Source organism: Biomphalaria glabrata, chromosome 1 (assembly GCF_947242115.1).
Source record: "Biomphalaria glabrata chromosome 1, xgBioGlab47.1, whole genome shotgun sequence".
In the NCBI taxonomy this organism is placed as follows: Eukaryota; Metazoa; Mollusca; class Gastropoda; family Planorbidae; genus Biomphalaria; species Biomphalaria glabrata.
The window spans coordinates 35,056,007-35,077,465 of record NC_074711.1 but is presented as its reverse complement, the minus strand read 5'-3'; the positions used below and the strand labels follow the sequence as shown (position 1 = coordinate 35,077,465).

Sequence of the window (21,459 nt, the reverse complement as noted above, 5' to 3'; positions counted from 1 at the left end):
TATTGTAACAAATCTATATGTACACAGCTAGTTTGAAACTACAATTACTTTTACTATTCATAGAATTACCTTTTATGTAAGATTTTCAAGCCTCCTTTTTAAAAAGGTGTATTTGTATAAATATAATAAAAAATCTAAAACTGACAGACCTAATATAACGAATGGCTTACGGGGCCACTAAGAAATCTAGACTTTTACGATTAGCTTCTTGTGTAGTCACCAACATAAAAGGAATGGACGGGCATGCCATTGAAAGCGGTTCTATCTAAGGCAAAAGACAGGAATGGAGAAAGACGGTCGATAAATCTTGCATGGTGCCCCGATGTACTAACAGACTAAGTGACAGGTAAAAGTAAAGTTAAGGTAGTCACCTAACCCAACTAATCTATAACCAATGATGGCAGTTTAGCGTGGAAAAAAAAATCTAGTACATAGCATATGCTAAAAGCAATATATATATATATATATATATATATATATATATATATATATATATATATATATATATATATATATATATATATATATATAATTATATATGTGCAAACCGTTCAGATCTGTATGTGTCATTCAAAATATTGCCGTGTATCACACGGCCTGAAAAGTGACAAAGAGACCAAAAAGAAAAAACAATTCTAAACAAACAATTCTAAACAAACAATTGAAACTATTGACACATTTCTAGCTGTAGATCCCAAGAGAAGGTCGTAAGTACAGACACACGCGTCTCAGCACGCACCTTTACAGCTAGGCACGTGCTAGTAAAGTTCATCGTATGCCATTCAATAAACACTCACTCGTAAACTAAATGTAATTAGCTCTTAACGGAATAATAGCTTCATGATAGCACCCAAAGATGAATGTGTGCGATCACACACACACACATCAGTCTTAACTGACACTCTCTCACACCTTCTCTCTCTCTCTAGTTCACTCTCTCGCTCATTCCTCTCTCCTTGATGTTTGATTGAACAGGGCAGTCCATTGCTTTAACTTCGTATCGTATTGCTTTCTTGTGGCCAGCCAAGACAAAGGGCTGGAAAAAGTCATTATTAGCATTTGGACAGTCAATGCAATCAACAGTGTAACTAATACTGCGTAGGCCTACACTGTTTTTTTTTCTTTAAGTACTTTAAAGCGTTTGTTGTTTATTTCCAATGTATATGTGTTTTAACATTTTGAAGTCAGGAGAATGACTCCTCAATGCTAATATTTGCATTATTTCTGAAACCAAGATTCTATCCTGTTCGAATGAGTTCTATAAGTTTAGTAAGGAGTACTTGTCTTTGAAAGCGTTTATTTTTTTCTGGTTCACTATAACAAGATGTCTCTAGCCCACCCTATACTAACCGTACATTTAAGTATATGGCTTCTTATTAGATCCACTTGCCCCGCATTCCTCCAATGTATTGTTTTGTAAGTAGAACTGTTGAAACGAAATGTAAACAAAGACAAGACAACGATTTTATCTTGATTATAGCAATACTTTGTAATCAAAATAGCCACAAATGCATATGAATAATGCATTCTCTCTTTCATTACCTTTAGTCGCAAGTCATATACTTAGCATAAAAACTATAATCTGGTTATTTCATTAAAAAAAAAACAGCTCCAAACTAGACATGGTCTAGTTATTTTCACATTTAGCTGTTAGGACATTTTGGTTGAAAACTATTGGGTGTAGTCCGCAGGAAAGAAAGACATGCTTGATTGCTACATAAACATCTCCTAAGAATAGCTCTGCGTAACCAAGCATACATTCGAGCTCTACTTACGCTGCCGTGTACGAGCCACTCACGACATTTAGCACCGGCGAACTCTCATGACGTAACTTAGGTACGCGAGATCGATGTTGACTCGACGAGCAGATTAGTTGCATAAATCGTCCTACACTAAGCACTGCCCACACAAACACTCACACACATTTAGATCTATATATAAAACACGGAATAAGCAATACAAAAAGAGGGTGGGGTGACTATAGAAGATATAGTTTCAAAATGGATATAGGTAAGTGATGTCGCTAGAAAATGAAACGTCAGCACGGGACGTCATACGCAATGCTATTTTAGATTAATTGTTTCTTTCAAAATATAAATGCATTGGATTTGTTTTAAATGTATAATTAACAAAATGTAATGTTTAGGGGTTAACTAGGAGATACGAGTTATTTAGTTTAAATAAGATTTGATGTCTAAAATATCAACTCTCAAAACTAAAGATGATAAACTGATTTAAACAAAAACAACTCCACTCTCTTAGAACGTTGACAAGCATTGAATATTTCCAGGATGATGTCATGATGAGATTTGCTCGATCCATCATTCAACCAGAATAGTCGTTGTGCTTGCCTTGGCTAGCCACTTCACTTGTTGCCTCAGTGTTTTATCATACTCTCCAATGGAGGTCTACAAAGCAGTTAGAGACACAACGAATGTACTGTTCAATTACAGGCTCCCAATGAAACCAAGTACATATAAATGAACATACACGAAGGACGAATTCGGCGCAAAAGTAATCGTTACATAAAATCCTTAACGCGATTTCTAATACGTTTAAATGACATTTTAAGAAGATGTTAAAATCTAGTGTTGTGAATTTGATCCAATACCAAATACAGTTAGCTAATAAGAAACATTGCCCAACAAAGTAAGAGGTGTCATACAAAGTAAGGAGTGTCATAATAATACTCATTGACGTTCGCATCGTTCACATGACCAAGTAGTGAAAAAAAAACTTGTTTTTGTGTGTTTCCATCCAAACTATTTAGAGTTTGCTTATATCCATTCTATGATGATGTTTAGCGTTATAGTGAGAAAGAAAAGACAAGATCTGAACGTGACAAGACATCCAGAGATAAAAAGCTCTAGTTCATCTTAGTCATCTGAACTGTTCCTCAAAGTCAAAGATATGGCACAGTTAGGGTTAAGGTAACTCAACAAAATGAGCCCTTCTTTACAGGTTCTACAGAGGCCGTAACTCAAGGGGCTATAACCGTCATACACTTCATCTGCAAGAGAGCTAATGAAACAAAATAATATTCTTTTTTTTTTAAATATAGATCTATTTGTTGTACGTGCCTCTAATGTTGATTAATTTGCTCAAATATACAGGGCTTTTTTGTGACGGTGCGCACCTATACGGCGTACTGGCACCTTTTTGAAAACATTATTACTGTTCTTGTATTTGAACGTATATTATTAATTTTTAGTAGTTCCAAGTTAGGCAATCAACTACTGAGTACCGGCACCTAATCACTGAATACGGGCGCCAATTTTTTATTTATTTTTTTTTACAAAAAAAAGCACTGTATATATTTATAAACTATCAAACGGGAGCTTGCCAAGTTTGTTTTTTTTTTTACTGATTCGCAACCTGGACGCGTCAATTCTAAAAAAAACAAACAAACTAAAAAAAAAGGGAAGCTTTCTATTACACCTTTGTATTGAAATGATTGTCATTCCAATTCAAGACACAAGTTAAAGTCCTATAACATTACGATGCGCAAGGTGGAGAAAACGATGGTGGTGGTTCCAGAGAGAGAGAGAGAGAGAGAGAGAGAGAGAGAGAGAGAGGAAAAAGAAAGAGAGTGGGTGTTCCCAATTCAAAACATACAATAATTCACGGGCTCACAAGTATGTGAGGGGGATTTTTAAATGCGGACCTTTTAATGGAATTTCAAAAAGGATGTTCTGGTCAAAATAAACAATGTATAGACTGGTCTGGGGAAAAAAATGAACGGTTGTAGCCAGTGTGTAATATATATAAAGTAGTCACTGTATTGTTCTAAAACATTGAAAAGTTGCTCATGGGACAAAATCATGTACAAAACTGTCAAGCCAAAGGTAAATTCTATTTTGTTAAAATTAATCACAGGCCATGTTTTCCCCATCAAACTGAGCTTAAATTGACAATAGAGTAGGGTCAATAAAAAGCAGCAAAACACAAATTGCCACGAAAGTATTGGGTGTTCCGCTGCTTCGTCCAGGAACCCTGTGGTCGATTGCTAGTCAAGATGACGTTACATTGGTATGATTGATGTTAATAGCGACTTGTCTAGACTTCTCGGTCAACGATTGCCTCTAAATAGGGGGTCTATTCTATTCTATAGTAATGCTGGTACTTACTAATCTTAAGTCATATATATATATATGAGACACATATATATAGCGATAGCCATGCTGCAGTTTGTCTATACTTTACCTGGAGAAAAGAAACGAATCTTGAAACCAGCTTCAACTTGGCATTGATACTACGAAAAATAATCATGAAGCACCGTAATGTATGAGCATTTGAGTTTGGTCCCACATGGGAATGTTACATTATTTTGAACAGACTGACAACACAAACCCACTAACGGCTTCTGACTACTAAAATTACTTTCTATCCTCAACCCTACTATTCATTTATTCTTTCAAACACTTTTTCGGAGATATTTTGAATCGCAATAGGCCAATGTGTGGAAATCAGAGCGACTGACGCGCCATTATCGTGTAGCCTTTTCATGCGATTACAGATTCAATCGAGAGGGAATGGGACTATTGCTGAAGGAAGACAGAATGAGACCAATGATGAATGAAGACAGAATGAGACCAATGATGAATGAAGACAGAATGAGACCAATGATGAAGGAAGACAGAATGAGACCAATGACGAAGTAAGACAGAATGAGACCAATGATGAAGGAAGACAGAATAAGACCAATGATGAAGGAAGACAGAATAAGACCAATGCTAAAGGAAGACAGAATGAGACCAGTGATGAATGAAGACAGAATGAGACCAATGCTAAAGGAAGACAGAATGAGACCAATGATGAAGGAAGACAGAATGAGACCAATGACGAAGGAAGACAGAATGAGACCAATGATGAATGAAGACAGAATGAGACCAATGATGAAGGAAGACAGAATGAGACCAATGATGAAGGAAGAGAGAATGAGACCAATGACGAAGGAAGACAGAATGAGACCAATGATGAAGGAAGACAGAATGAGACCAATGACGAAGGAAGACAGAATGAGACCAATGACGAAGGAAGACAGAATGAGACCAATGATGAAGGAAGACAGAATGAGACCAATGACGAAGGAAGACAGAATGAGACCAATGAAGAAGGAAGACAGAATGAGACCAATGATGAAGGAAGACAGAATGAGACCAATGATGAAGGAAGACAGAATGAGACCAATGATGAAGGAAGACAGAATGAGACCAATGACGAAGGAAGACAGAATGAGACCAATGACGAAGGAAGACAGAATGAGACCAATGACGAAGGAAGACAGAATGAGACCAAGGACACCAAGAAGTAAAGCAGTGATTCCCAAAGTGGTCCATATAGACCCCCAGGGGTCTACGAAGACCTCCAAGGGGTCTACGAAATTAAAAAAATAAATTGGGGGTCTATGAGATGTCCACAGGGGTCTACGGTAATAGATTTCATTTAAGCAGGTCGTAATTAATTTTCACATTCCATTAATGTAATTATTTCATACACTAATATACGATTTGTACCCGAGTTAATCCTTTCAATATTTATCCTGCTATTGAAACGAAACATTCTTGTATTCAATTTCAATACTTATTTAAATAGCTTAATTTTGTCTACATGTAACTAATATTTAAAAAAAAAAAAAAGAAATGTAGACAGTACAGCGTTAATTATTTAAAATTGGGATTCATTCCTTCCTTGTCAAACAACAGTTGCCTAAGTGACTTTTATGACGATATGAAACCAGTTACGCTAGAGGATCATCTGAGACAATGCCACCCTGACAAAAATTAAGATTTGAACAACTTTCGAACACTCAAAGTTCAGACTAGACCCACAAAATCTCTGTTCGACATCATATAGAGAAGATTTTGGTTTGTGAGCGTCTTTCAAGATTTCTTTACTTTACTTTACCTATAGCAAAATACGGAAAACAGCAAAGGTCAAACATTGTTATTACCTTTTTACAAAATCCTACATCTGTTACTATTAAAAGAATTTCTTTAAGCGACAATACAGATTAAGGTCGCTTCGGTGGCATGAGTTATAAAATTAAAACCTTCTTATGTAAATCTTTGCAAAAGATATAAATACAGTTTGGTCAGACAAGGTGTAGTGCTGTGTGCTACAAACTGTCTAATGGTCACCATCTCATCTCATCTATGCCTGTGGTCCTTTCTGGGCATAGACCACCAACCAGCTTTTTCCAGGTATCTCGGTTGTGGGCGAGACTCTCCAACTGTCTCCACGTCTTGCCCATCTGCTTGGCATCTGCTTCCAAATCGCGGTGCTAGTGTAAAGCTCAAGCTGGAGATGGATAGGCCACACCCTTCGCCAGCCTGCATCTAGCATAACATGGCAAGCCCTAGCCTGGAACCCACAAGGAAAGAAGAAGAGGGGACGGCCCAGGGATACATGGCGGTAATGGTCACCGTTTCCTTATATTTCCTTAAGGTTGACCGACGAGACCTGGTTTAGGCTCCAGTTACTCGCCTTTGCCCCCCTTTTGTTAATAAAAACAGTTCCGCAGATTTAATATTTGAGCCACACGTGAAAGATCAAGAAATACACGAGAAACTGCTCTTTGCGAAACCTTTTACAATGATACTTAAGGCACATTAATTAATTAATTAATTAATATTTAATGTTAGAAAGACTAATTCATAGAAAAACAGATTTGTGTATAAAACATTATATCCGTAGTTGTGTAGTTTTAAATTACTATTTCACTCTTCAACGCACCACAGTTAGAAATTTGTTTAAAAATAATGTTGATGAATTTGCAAAAATTTGCAAGTTGAGTAGGGGGTCTACCGAAAACCAGAAAACGTGGCAGGGGGTCTACGAGACAAAAAAGTTTGGGAACCACTGAAGTAAAGGAAAGATCATTTTCTTTATTTCTGCAAGTAACTTTGGCGCGAAAAAAAAGAGGGGGAGAGGAGATCAAGTAATCTACTCTGTATTCACCCGTCACTAAATAGCAGGGCCGGATTTAACCATTTCGCGGGGCCCAGTTTGGGTAGGGATACGGACAATACATGAAATTTAAGAGTTTTTATTAGAAAATAACTTCGTCTTTGCATTTTATTCCTTCTTTTCTAAGTACAGAATTACTTTACGAGCCTTGCGTGTAACAAAGTCATAAAGTATATCATAAGAATTCTGTTTCCTACATAGATCACGCTCAATAGCAAGAATAAACAAATGTTTCAATCTATCTTACAGAATTGTTGATTTCAAGTAATTCTTCATTAATTACAGGAGCTCCTGGTAAATCATGAGGCCGCGGGAAATCTGTTATAAGTTATAAAATGGTTTAATTTAATAATTTACACCTAGAAATAGCGTAGGTCATATGCGGTCGCATAGGCTGCAGTGGCCTAAGGCCGGCCCTGCAAAAAAGCGGCGTATGCTACGCCGTGGGTCGACTATTACAGTTCAATTCAAAGAAATGATTTGGTCTATTCCTACGACGCAAACTAATTATGAATATGTATTCCCCCCCCCCCATCCCAACGTAAACTTTGTGAAAAAATGGCATCATCTGCTCCCTTCAATAAATCTGTTCCTTCTAATAGGCCTATAGTCTATACACTTTATTTTTGTAGGTCAAGGTAAATTCATGGCATTAATTATTTTTAAAACCTTAAAACTTCGAAACATTTTTGTGACATTTTACATGAACATTGAATAGTGGAAAATAAACTGAATCTGTATCTCTAAGCGTTGATTTCTTATTTTTTTGCATCCAAAGCGAGAAAACCACTATTTTACAAAACAATAAAAGGTGTTAGATTTTGCACTTAAATACTGTAGAAACAGAATAAAATTTACAGTTTTAATGTTACATTGTTAGTAGCTGTCTTGTTTTCTCAATAGCTCTTTGTGTAATGTGATGGCAATAGTAACATAGATAGATAATAACAATGACTATAAAGAGAAAATTAATCCTTTACTTAACGTAAGTAGAATAGCAAGCACTATGGACTTAATAATCTTAAGCTCTATTTTCTCTATCAGATGTAGACAGAAGGTCAATGAAGAACGACTGAACACTAGAATTAAAGACGCGATGGTTAACGAATTTAACAAAAAATAGAACGTGTCAGAGTCATGAGAAAAGAAGCAATCAATAATGATGGATATTTTTAATTCTCTCGTGTGTGATTGTTTTTAAGCTCTTAGTTATTGATTGGAACTTTCTTGCTTGAAGAAGACAATCAGCAAACGTTACTTATGCAAACACATATAAACCATTTTAGAAGCAGGCTATGATACCACCATGGTTAGAATAGCGCCTTTGGGGAGATGAGGAGACTGTTACGTTTGACTCGCTCTCTGCTGTCGGTAGATGGGACAATAGCATCAGACTCCCCAATTTACGGGCTGCAAGAGCAGGCCCGAACGTTCGTAATTCAATATAACTGTCCGATGTCCAGACAAAATCAACTGTCTCGAGACTCTATCAGCAGACGATCTTTTGCGCGCACTCATGTGGACTACAGAAAGGAGTATAGAGATGTTATAATAGAAAGTCACATTGTATCAATAGATGTAGATTTGTTTACGTAAAACTGTCAAGTCTTTGCATGATTCATTATAGGCCTACTTAAAAATAAAACTTGGAGAAGAAATCCTTGACAACAGTATGGAAAGTTATTTCCCCCGCAGACTAACGACTATCCCCTGTAACCTTGCTAATGTTTGCTTCAAAGTAGACACTTCAGTTTTGAATCAAGTCGCGATATGTTCAAACAAATATATCTACTAACTATAGGACGACTGCTTGTAGATCTATTTTGTTGAGAACATTTGCTTTAGTACTAGAGTTGTATGTTCAGCGCATTATGTTCTTACAAAAATCCCGACCATCTGTTTCCTTTTTTTTTCTCTTTGAAATAACATTCCAATAGTCCATTTTTTTAAAATTGAAAACTAACCTAGTATATTCAACAAAAGACAGATCCACTTTTAGTCCAGTAAAGTTACTGAATACTAATGCTGTATCTCTAATTAAACAGTTTCAGTCATCTGGTTTTTGTGTACTAGAATAATTCTTTTCAAATCAAAGGGCACTAACACTTGTAGTTCTCTGTAGCAGCCATTCTATACAGAGTGCAAGAGAACAGGGGACGTAAAAATAGTGTCTAGCTACAGAAAGTTTTGCTAGTTTTTTTTTTGCTAATAAAGTTGTACTATAAATGTGTAGTGCTTTTTAAAGTAAAGAAGTTCAACCAACCTGAAAGCTAGTTATATTCAAACGTCTCAATGAAAGTGGTTTAAGATTGGAATAAATGTTTATCTTGCAGGAGAACAAGGGAAACTGAAACAACTATTGAATTTTGAGACTTAAAGATGAATATTTACAACTCGAATGATCGGGCAGTGATCACAGTATGAACATGACATGACATGCAAACTAAATTCATTGAAAGCTATAATGTGTTTAAAAATGAACGTTACAATAGGTTATTTGTCTCTCCTTTTGGCGTGCGACATTCCAGCGCTAAATGTTTTAGCCACATTATGTATGTTTAATTGATTATGTCTCTACATATCAGAATATCTATATTTTGTATGTGTTTATGTCTTCAAACGTAATTCTATGTAAAAAAAAAAGTTATTTTTGTTCAATAGATTTGGGATTGACGTTTGTTGTGTAATTCTTGTTATGTCACTTACATTATAATGTGTGTGTGTGGGTGTATGTGTGTGTGTTTTAATATTGTCCAAAAACAAATGTTAGAAAAAAAAATCGATGCGATTTTCAGTGCACAGGAAAATGGTTTCTTTAATTTATAGAAAGAAACAATAATTTTTTTGTGTTTTATAAATTATCGTCAGATCCTCTCGCACCAAAACGTCGCGTACACGTGGCCATGTCCTCTTAGAGTTAAACTATTCAATCTGTTGAGGACTTTAGTGTTTGCAACACGAGTACAGGGGTCATTGAACATCTACGTAATATAACTTTTTAAAAAAATTCCTTATAAACAATAGCACTCTGGTATCATTGGAAAAATGGAAATTTCTTAATAAGTTGTTATAGACTCGTAAGTGAGGGTCTGCTGACCAAAGCTTTGTGAACCCTATAGATTTGAGAATAAAAAGACGCCCTGAATTACTTATTAAAATTAAAATGTATCCTTTTAATTGGTCTTTCATTAGTAAGTTTGAGTCGTTACTATAACACTATAAATGAAATTATTTTTAAAATGTTAAATACATTCATTAATTGTCAGGGACACCGTATGAAACGTTGTGTTAACTAGTAGTTCAACTATTGGTTTGACAAGCAATTAACACAGGTTTCAAATTAAGTCAGAGAAATGATATGCATCTCTTTTTATAGCTAGCAAAGATCCAGTTAAAAAGACGTAGTATAACACTGACAAGTGACCAGCTTAGAACCAGATAGAAGGGAGTATTATAACACTGACTAGTGACCAGCTAAGATGCAGATAGAATGACGTATTATAACACTGACAGGTGATCAGCTTAGAACCAGATAGAATGCCGTAGTATAATACTGACAAGTGATCAACTTAGAACTATATAGAATGGCGTAGTATAAAACCGACAGGTGACCAGCTTAGAACCAGATAGAATGGCGTAGTATAACACTGACAGGTGACCAGCTTAGAACCAGATAGAATGGCGTAGTATAACACTGACAGGTGACCAGCTTAGAACCATATAGAATGGCGTAGTATAACACTGACAGCAGGTGACCAGCTTAGAACCAGATAGAATGGCGTAGTATAACACTGACAGGTGACTAGCTTAGAACCATATAGAATGGCGTAGTATAACACTGACAGCAGGTGACCAGCTTAGAACCAGATAGAATGGCGTAGTATAACACTGACAGGTGACCAGCTTAGAACCAGATAGAATGGCGTAGTATAACACTGACAGGTGACCAGCTTAGAACCATATAGAATGCCGTAGTATAACACTGACAGCAGGTCACTAGCTTAGAACCATATAGAATGGCGTAGTATAACACTGACAGGTGATCAGCTTAGAACCAGATAGAATGCCGTAGTATAACACTGACAAGTGATCAGCTTAGAACCATATAGAATGGCGTAGTATAACACTGACAAGTGATCAGCTTAGAACCAGATAGAATGGCGTAGTATAACACTGACAGGTGACCAGCTTAGAACCAGATAGAATGGCGTAGTATAACACTGACAGGTGACCAGCTTAGAACCATATAGAATGCCGTAGTATAACACTGACAGCAGGTCACTAGCTTAGAACCATATAGAATGGCGTAGTATAACACTGACAGGTGATCAGCTTAGAACCAGATAGAATGGCGTAGTATAACACTGACAGGTGATCAGCTTAGAACCAGATAGAATGGCGTAGTATAACACTGACAGGTGACCAGCTTAGAACCAGATAGAATGACGTAGTATAACACTGAAAGTGATCAACTTAGAACCAGATAGAATGACGTAGTATAACACTGAAAGTGATCAACTTAGAACCAGATAGAATGGCGTAGTATAACACTGACAGGTGACCAGCTTAGAACCATATAGAATGGCGTAGTATAACACCGACAGGTGACTAGCTTAGAACCAGATAGAATGGCGTAGTATAACACTGACAGGTGACCAGCTTAGAACCAGATAGAATGGCGTAGTATAACACTGACAGGTGACCAGCTTAAAACCAGATAGAATGGCGTAGTATAACACCGACAGGTGACCAGATTAGAACCATATAGAATGACGTAGTATAACACTGACAAGTGATCAGCTTAGAACTATATAGAATGGCGTAGTATAAAACCGACAGGTGACCAGCTTAGAACCAGATAGAATGGCGTAGTATAACACCGACTGGTGACCAGATTAGAACCATATAGAATGCCGTAGTATAACACTGACAGGTGATCAGCTTAGAACCATATAGAATGGCGTAGTATAAAACCGACAGGTGACCAGCTTAGAACCATATAGAATGCCGTAGTATAACACTGACAGGTGATCAGCTTAGAACCATATAGAATGACGTAGTATAACACTGACAGGTGATCAGCTTAGAACCAGATAGAATGGCGTAGTATAACACTGACAGCAGGTGACTAGCTTAGAACCATATAGAATGTAGTATAACACTGACAGGTGATCAGCTTACAACCATATAGAATGGCGTAGTATAACACTGACAGGTGATCAGCTTAGAACCATACAGAATGGCGTAGTATAACAATGACAGGTGACCAGCTTAGAACCATATAGAATGGCGTAGTATAACAATGACAGGTGACCAGCTTAGAACCAGATAGAATGGCGTAGTATAACACTGACAGGTGACCAGCTTAGAACCAGATAGAATGGCGTAGTATAACACTGACAGGTGACCAGCTTAGAACCAGATAGAATGGCGTAGTATAACACTGACAAGTGATCAGCTTAGAACCATATAGAATGGCGTAGTATAACACTGACAAGTGATCAGCTTAGAACCATATAGAATGGCGTAGTATAACAATGACAGGTGACCAGCTTAGAACCAGATAGAATGGCGTAGTATAACACTGACAGGTGACCAGCTTAGAACCAGATAGAATGGCGTAGTATAACACTGACAGGTGACCAGCTTAGAACCAGATAGAATGGCGTAGTATAACACTGACAGGTGACCAGCTTAGAACCAGATAGAATGGCGTAGTATAACACTGACAGGTGACCAGCTTAGAACCAGATAGAATGGCGTAGTATAACAATGACAGGTGACCAGCTTAGAACCATATAGAATGGCGTAGTATAACACTGACAGGTGACCAGCTTAGAACCATATAGAATGGCGTAGTATAACACTGACAGCAGGTGACTAGCTTAGAACCATATAGAATGGCGTAGTATAACACTGACAGGTGACCAGCTTAGAACCATATAGAATGGCGTAGTATAACACTGACAGGTGACCAGCTTAGAACCATATAGAATGGCGTAGTATAACACTGACAGCAGGTGACTAGCTTAGAACCATATAGAATGGCGTAGTATAACACTGACAGCAGGTGACTAGCTTAGAACCATATAGAATGCCGTAGTATAACACTGACAGCAGGTGACTAGCTTAGAACCATATAGAATGCCGTAGTATAACACTGACAGGTCACTAGCTTAGAACCAGATAGAATGGCGTAGTATAACACTGACAGGTGACCAGCTTAGAACCAGATAGAATGACGTAGTATAACACTGACAGGTGACCAGCTTAGAACCAGATAGAATGCCGTAGTATAACACTGACAGGTGATCAGCTTAGAACCAGATAGAATGGCGTAGTATAACACTGACAGGTGATCAGCTTAGAACCAGATAGAATGGCGTAGTATAACACTGACAGGTGACCAGCTTAGAACCAGATAGAATGGCGTAGTATAACACTGACAGGTGACCAGCTTAGAACCAGATAGAATGGCGTAGTATAACACTGACAGGTGATCAGCTTAGAACCATATAGAATGGCGTAGTATAACACTGACAGGTGACCAGCTTAGAACCAGATAGAATGGCTTAGTATAACACTGACAGGTGACCAGCTTAGAACCAGATAGAATGGCGTAGTATAACACTGACAGGTGATCAGCTTAGAACCAGATAGAATGACGTAGTATAACACTGAAAGTGATCAGCTTAGAACCAGATAGAATGGCGTAGTATAACACTGACAGGTGACCAGCTTAGAACCAGATAGAATGACGTAGTATAACACTGAAAGTGATCAGCTTAGAACCAGATAGAATGGCGTAGTATAACACTGACAGGTGACCAGCTTAGAACCAGATAGAATGACGTAGTATAACACTGAAAGTGATCAGCTTAGAACCAGATAGAATGCCGTAGTATATCTCGTTATCAAAATATTTTTTTAAAAGCACTTCCACGGATGGTCAATGAAATTTGTAATAAATATATCTTTCCATTGCCCTGCCTCTTTACATCAATACAGCTTTTTTTTTTTAAATACTCGTCAATTGTTGTTTTTTTTTTTGTCTTCTGGGAAGTGATGGTCACGGCATGGAAATTGTGAAACGCGTGAGAATGGTTGGTTACCAGAAAATGTAAAAATACAAAAAAAAAATTGAAATGGAAGCAAACAGAAAATGAGAAAAAAATTATTTTTTTTTAAACTGCCTTTTACCTCTATATATAATGACAGCCCATATATCTCTTCAGTCTACTCCACTCATGCCTGTCTTGTTTAGATCTCAAAAAACTAATCAAAGCGCTACTGAGATTCAGACATTATTACTTAGTGCTCAAAACAGATACAGGTTCTTTTAGCTACTTCCGAAAACGAACTCTTTTGTTTAATCAAATTAAATATGTTAACGTTTTTTTTATACATGCATCTTTTTTTAAACAAGAATAAAGTCGTATATAGTTATACTACAAAATAATAATAATCTGTAGTAAGGGAAAGAAAGTAGGTATAAAAAATACTTACTTTACAGATAGTGTCGATCAGTGATATTGTATGTGTGTGAAAAACTGCTTTTATCTTGTTTTAAAACAAAACATCATACCAAATCACTATGATTGTCTGATACAAATTTCCAACACGTTATTTCTCCCACTTCCCATTATTGGATCAAGTTGAAGCCTTTCAGTGTTTCTAGCAACTATTCTTTTATCAACCAATCGTAATGAATACAATTTGTGGTATATAGAGAAAGTACTAGATAAGGGGAGATACGTGTTGTATATAAAATAAGGTCGTCGCCTTAAAATTTGAAACTTACAATAGATAACTATAATATCTTTCTATTTCTATAAACACTTGTCTGGCGCAGTGGCTAGCGTGTCGACATTCTATCAAGGAGGCTTGAGCACTCGAGTTCAAATTCAAATCGAGCTAATTCTTTTTTTTTAAATTGCTTTTAAAAAGTCAGCAAGGAAACCTTCTCTCATACACCCTCTCCCCACCATCCCTCCCAACTGGCCCACAAAAGTGATAGGAGCATAGCACGCCGAGTATTCAGAAAGCACACAGTAGCATTAAACAAAGATTAATTAGGTTATAAAATATTTCCAGTCGCACTAATGTATTATTGTTAGTCTAGATCTACCTTTAATTATATTAATTAATTCATTCATGATTGATTCAAAATAAGGTTAGGTTTTGGAAAAAGTATTTGTGTTTATATTTTACTTGTTTTTGTAGAGACTGCGCGTGGAAACCTTCTCCCAGATACCCCCAGCCCAAGTGACTGGACAATAGCGCATTCAGAAAGCTAAAAGCATGAAATAGCGCTGAACAAAAACAATTGGTAAAAATATTTCCAACCGCACAGATTTATTTTGTTAGTCTAGATCTATTACAAATTAATTACAGGATTGATAACAAATAATTGATGCAAATACACTTTATATAAGCTTTGTTTAAAAAATTATTTAAAAAAAAATTGTACTTGTTTCTTGATTAAAATCAACAAAGCTGAGAGTCATAAAGTATTACAACGTGAAAACCAAACTATTCTAAGTGAATATGATCAACAACTAAAGGGTATAAAAGAAAAAGAAACGACAGCTACGGACTCATAGATTGTATCACTTCAACACTTTATCACAGAATGAAATAACAGTTTTCGATAGTGTAGAATCGATGACACTACGTGAGATTGGGCACCAAAGTTCAAATCAACATTGCTGACATTTGCAACGAATTAGTGGCAACGTGACACCAAACAAAACACATCTTGGAGAGTCCCGACTTGCTCTATTAATAATAGACTATAACAACAGAGGCGCACAGATGCAGTTTTGTTCATTTGTTCCATGTCATCTGAGAGTGGTTCTCTGTCGATATCATCATTTAGAATAATGCCTACATTACACCTAGATCAAGAGAGTAGACTTAGCATACGAAAGAAATAATAAATAAATAAATAAATAAATAAATTAAAGTGAGGAAGTATTTGTGCTAGTCCATACTTAAGGCATGCAACATAATAAATCTATGTGTTAACCCTACACAACATAACTCTACTCGCCAACAGATACAAACAATATGACAGTGCTAGCTGCACGTCCGAACCCAAACATGAAGGAGCCAAATGTGCGCTTGTATTTGTTTGCATTGGTCAGCAAAGGGCGAGTATTTGTTTGCATTGGTCAGAAAAGGGCGAGTGTTTGTGACTAGATGTGACAACGATAAGGGAAGGGATGGGGGAGAGTCAATACTTTCAACACATATTTCGTGATAAAGGTGAAATGTTTGCTACACGGAGGAGGTGCGGGGTGGGAAGGATGACGTGAAGAAACAGCTTCACGATATACAAAGGACATGGGGTGGGCAGGTTAATGAAGCTACTTACATAGTTAGGATGATACCATGCATTACATTCGTTCATAAAATAAATCAAAGACAATGGAGCAGAAGCAATAGGTCGAGAATATATTTCTATAGGAATCGAAGCTTCTTTCCCCGTAAGAATCGGAAACAATTCTTTCCACTGTTACTAATTCTCACTCGGAATGAAAGATAACATAGCACTAGGTGCTCGGTATAAGAAAAATGTGACGGTGTGAATTAAAAACCCAGTGTTTATGTTTCGGTATAACACGGTCGATTGAGTGCATTAGTTGCCCTTAGCTCATGTCTTGGAAAGTGTTAAACTCTTTACATTTCCATTTCAAACTATAAAATATTTATGTCATACTCAATGGAACGAAATAGAAATAAAAACATAAATAAAAATTGTTTCACTCGGTCATACGAACAATCTCTGCTAAAGGGGCGTTTTTCTTTCCAAAACACTTAAAGTGATAGCATTTTAAAATTAAATATCCTATTTTCAAGTTTCCAGAATCTGTCCTTAATGTTATCAAGCTGAACTTGAAAAAGATCCAATCAATGTTGCAATTATCAGAGAGTACTTTTCCTATTTCAAAACACTTTTTTTTTCAATCCTCGATTCTTTGCTCTAATTATTATATCCTATGTTTCCATTCCAAATTCGCGATAGGTACAAGAAAAACTGTTCGCCCCTAGCTCCGATATGTGGATGTAATCAAACGGGACCTCAAATCAATGCTGACCACTGGGAAGACATAGCCCTAGACCACACTATGTGAAGAGAGATGGTCACAAAGAAAGGTGAGGGCAGCGATAAAAGCATTGGCATCAGCTCAGAAAGAAACGCGAACCATACGTAAAATGGCTGGTTCCTCTACCACCAAAGCCAATGCCACCTCTACCTGCGTTGTATGTGGACGGGAATGTCTCTTCTGAAAAGGGCTCTACAGTTCCATGAACAAATGTTCTACGACATGAACCATGACTGAAGGAGGCCAACCAACAATATATTTATTGTCTTCTGTTCCTCAATTGTGCTCTACACCAGCTCTACATTTTTATATAATGGAAATAGATATTAGTTATGTATATATATATATATATATATATAAAGAGAGACAGAGAGAGAGAGAGAGAAGAGAGAGAGAGAGAGAGATAAAGAAAGAGAGAAGATATTTTTATCGAAACTCTAAGTATTATTTAATTGCATCGGTATAAAATTAACGCTTTAAAATATAAAATACAAAGAAAGAAGGGGCTGAAGATAAAATAGCCATAGCAATAGTTAAATTATCAAGACAGAAATACCAGGAGAAATATGCTAATTTATTCTCAAACGTGCATACATTAGACGAGTCTCTAAAGCCTTTATAAATACAAACTTCGAGATTGACAAAGCATTTAGAAATAATCGATGTAAAACGTTCTTTTAAAATTTTCTAACTTTTAAAATACATCTACGATTGTCCTGAATAGTCCCATATGAAATGCGTAAATGACACCAAAACACATGAAACAAATGAGGAATGTTTTATCTTAAATTAGACTCTTCACACTTGTGTCTCCAGAAATGATTGTCTGGTTACAAGTCATTTCAAAATACCAATAAAGTCACTAGATCTTTTGACACAGATACAAGCAGTGTGCTTCAGCGAGAAGTTTTTGATACAATCGAATATAGCTTTCCTTATAAAAACCACCAATCTATTATATGACATTAAAATGATAGTATTCTTCTTCGCTAAGCAGCTAAACGTGACTAAATAAACAACTGTTCTCACACACAGGACCAAGCGTTTCTAAGGCTACAACAATACATCTGTAGACTATAACCAATGGGAGACTTCATATATCGATTGTACTTGCTCTCTCATTAAGCCGTGCTGATAAGAAACCCAAAACACGGCGCCTAGATTAATGTTAAGAAGTGCTGCTGAATATTTGATGACCGCCATTCCTAGCAACACTGTAAGGAAACATTACCTTTTATTATTATTAAATGAGTCTTTTCAAACTTAACAGATGAAAAAAGAACAAAAGTTACTTTCTCAGAGCGAACTAGGTTTGTTGAAATCGCCTGAACAGAAACATCAAGTATGCCCGTCACAGAGTAAAAAAAGGCCGATGCTTAGAAATAGTTGAGCGCGAAGAAAATAAAATGAATCGATATCTCTCTCTATATATATACATACACAATATTTGTTTCGCAGGAACACCAAACCTTTCAACACTACTTTTGTTATGTCAAAACGGATTAACGCAATAAAAATGTATCATGAAAATGTATTATAAAAGTTATTATGAAATTATAGTATAAATGTGTGCCAAAAAAAAAAAAAAGTCTAACCTTATCACTGATATGAAACAATGTCTACATTCAGTCGCAAATTTTAAACGCCAGTGATACAACTATTTTTTTTTACAATGTCTCTGTTCTATGTTATAAAAAAAATTTAACGGAGTAAATGAAACTAGGTGTCAGAGAAAAGAGTGAGGAAGGTAAAATGAATGTAGATCTGTGCAAACGAATTACCCCGCCACTCACTATTCTAACAGGCTTAATAGATATGTTTCTTAGCAACGAGCTGTTTAATGAAACATAAAAACAAATTATGTTTCACACAAAATCAATAAGAGCGAAATGACTGCAATAAATCTTCTGAAGAAATGAACACAATACAAATCTCAAAATAGGCGATATCAGGTAGATTTAAACCTCAGGTAAGTCAACACCGTGTGCTAGCAGAGTAGACACATGGAGAGAGAGAGAGAGAGAGAGAGAGAGAGAGAGAGAGAGAGATCTCAGTGTTTACAAACACTTGCCGCTAGACCTACACGCAGACATGCGGAAATCCAAATTGATCACATCCAAACAACAAAAGTATCACTTTGTAAATAACTTAAAGCAAGAAATAATCCAAGTCTGTCCACGGGTAACAACACCACATTGTGAAAGAGAGATGTAGATCTATTAGGAACAGATACGTGATGACTAGGTAAGCCTGCTCCGACAGAGCTAGTGAGCAGGATGAGTAATGTTGAACATACGAAAGGAGAGACACACAAGCAAAAAAAAGCTACGAGGGCTGAAACAGACGGCAAATCAATAGAACCTTGGGTGTCGTCTCTCTACTTCTCTATCACTCACTGGATGATTGCAGGACGTCGGAAATGCATGTATTTTATGGCTCTTTTGCCAGGACAAACATATAGCGAATCTAAACGTTGAATGGGATGACCCTAAGCTCTATAATATCAATTAGATGCCTTAGTTTCGGATGTGCTAAATTCGAAAAAAAAATGTTTTCACTATTTATCAATTTTGATCAAATCCATATTATAATTTTCATGGAACATAGTTTATTATCATTATTTGTTCACTTTGCGACAGAGCTTTCAAACTAAAGTTCAGAAAGACACTTAAAGAAAAGGAAAGGAGCACCACACACATTGAGAATGTACAAACCAGGATGAGAAAAACAAATCGTAACAAGGCATTGATTTCCTGTAGCTCATTATTTGTAGATAAATGTAGGCTTAGACTAGCGGTACGACAGTCATTGGAAATACACAACTAGATTATTGAGTGGCAAAATAAGTTTTAGTTTATAAGCAAATGAAAGACGAAAGGTCGATAAATCCGACTTTTTCAAAGCTAGGTTTGTACCTGAAAATTACTTCAGATATTAATTCTTTAGTCTGATTACTATGAAAAATAACAGCACAATGTAGACCTAGTTTCTATTCTAATAAACATTTTGCTAGTGGTATTTATGCCTGTGAAGTTACTCTGAAATCAAAGAACTAATTCACTTATTGAACAAGATACTTGTGACAAAAAAATGAGCAAGTATCTTCAGTGACTTGTGGTACTCTCAGGCCCTGTTCAAGTCAAGTGACTCTTGTCAAGATCTAGAGCAAGCTAGCAGACACACTCACACAAAAGAAATCGATACGCTATAAACTACTTGGCTTGTTTTTATGACTATGCTATTTAGGGTTACAGTTTCTTCATGATTGCTCAACTGTACACTTCCAATCATGAGGCAATCTTAGTCCAAGCAAGACACCCAACACTTAACAGAGGAGTAATATTCGGTTTCGCTCTATCGATATATATATATATATATATATATATATATATATATATATATATATATATATATATATATATATATATATATATATATATATATATATACTAGACAGATATTACCCGCTGCCAGTCACATGTAAATTATGAGTGAGTCTGGTGTGAATGTACACTCTGGTTTCTTATAGTTATAATGTTTTTTGTTTGGTGTAATGCACAAATTGTAAGACAAATTTCCTTACGGATAATAAAGATTATTATTATTATTATTATTATTATTATTATTATTATTACGGTATTGTCTAATGAAAGAATGTTCATCAGGAAATCTGAATTCGCAGATATTAGGAACGCATTTATGTAAAAAATGATTTTGAAAAATTAAATTTGAAGGTTAATTTTATTATATAATGAAATCAATGGACCTTCTTTTGTATTTTCGTGTGTCTAAGTAAAAAACTATATGCGCAAAGTGTAGTTCTTAAAATTAGATCTAGATCTAAATCCTTTCGATCTTTTCTCATGTCAACATAGTAAACATGGCCTAGATTTATAAAATACTATACTTTCATAGAGTTGGTCAACTTTTTTTTTGTTGAGGGTCTTAAGTTTGTTTTAGGGCTACAATACATACACTACGGTCTAAGTTAGTACCCAAGGAACATTTATGCCAAGTTTTATTAAGATTGGTCAAACGTTTTAATTTCTATTCGGCACATACATACATACATACATACATACGCCTTACTTTCTACTTTCTAATTATATATATAGCATTTTACGTCTCGAGAGACGATCTTATGCATCTCGCAAAGTTCTAGTTTATAAGGTTTTATCAACAGATGCATGACATGCAGAACAGATTATACGGTAAGAAAATGGAGAAAAAAAAGTAAAAACTAATTCTTGTCAATCTACCTTTCTACATTTTCTTTGCGTAATCAATGTGAACAGAATGGTTGAAACTGATTTTTGTCTACCTGTATTTGCTGAATTATTTCTTGCTATATGTTTGCGCTCTGATGAGCTCGTAAATTGTT

General features: G+C 36.0%; 1 protein-coding gene across 8 annotated transcripts in view; it reads right to left on the bottom strand.

Moving 5' to 3' along the window:
- LOC106068544 (transient receptor potential cation channel subfamily M member 3-like) overlaps positions 1–21,459 on the bottom strand; it is a 173,091-nt gene that overhangs the window by 95,409 nt on the left and 56,223 nt on the right. The window contains exon 1 of one of the 8 annotated variants that reach the window (XM_056033907.1): positions 19,162–19,752. The exons of the other annotated variants lie outside the window; for them this stretch is intronic. The gene's annotated coding sequence lies outside the window, so the exon portion shown is untranslated. Of the gene's footprint in view, positions 1–19,161; positions 19,753–21,459 lie in introns of those variants that run through there. 8 annotated transcript variants of the gene reach the window in all.